Consider the following 685-nt stretch of genomic DNA (forward strand, 5'->3'; position numbering starts at 1 on the left):
ATAAAATATGTGAGTATCTTTAATATTTTGTAACTGCTATTAAAACAATCTATTAGAATCCTTGCATTAAGTTGTCAAGCTTATTTACCGAATGAAAGGTTTTTGGTGAAAATTTCATGTGTTAACGATTACATGACCGTCATGTAATCGTTTTGAGTTACACCAAAAAATAAAATCAATTTTTTCAAAAATTGGTTGTGCGTAGAAATTCCTATTTTTCATAAATTTGTTTTTCGAAAACTACTGTGAAGTTTAATTTTGACCTCCCGAAGCACCAACTTGATTCTCTTTCCTATCAAAAAAAAAAAAATGCAGGAGTCGTTAATCAGAACATTTTATTATTTAAGAATAATACAATTATTCTCATTTAGCTACCATTTACCAAACTGAACTTACACACAGCGACACGCATAACTTAAATGTATTTTAAAAATTGCAAGTAGGTACGTTAATATTTCGTTCAAGAAAACATAATGTTGCGTATAATGAAGTTCCGGCAATATTTATACCTACCTTAAACCTTTACCTATATGGCTATATAGACAGTAGAGTATAGTCATATAGATATTAATATTATATTATTATGATTTATAACGTTTGTATTTTAATTTGTACCGTGATTTGTATTAGCCACTATGGGTCTGGTACGAAACATCGACAATTGTAAGTACAAAATGTCGACAAG

This window comes from Acyrthosiphon pisum, chromosome A2 (genome assembly GCF_005508785.2).
Source record: "Acyrthosiphon pisum isolate AL4f chromosome A2, pea_aphid_22Mar2018_4r6ur, whole genome shotgun sequence".
Lineage (NCBI taxonomy): Eukaryota > Metazoa > Arthropoda > Insecta > Hemiptera > Aphididae > Acyrthosiphon > Acyrthosiphon pisum.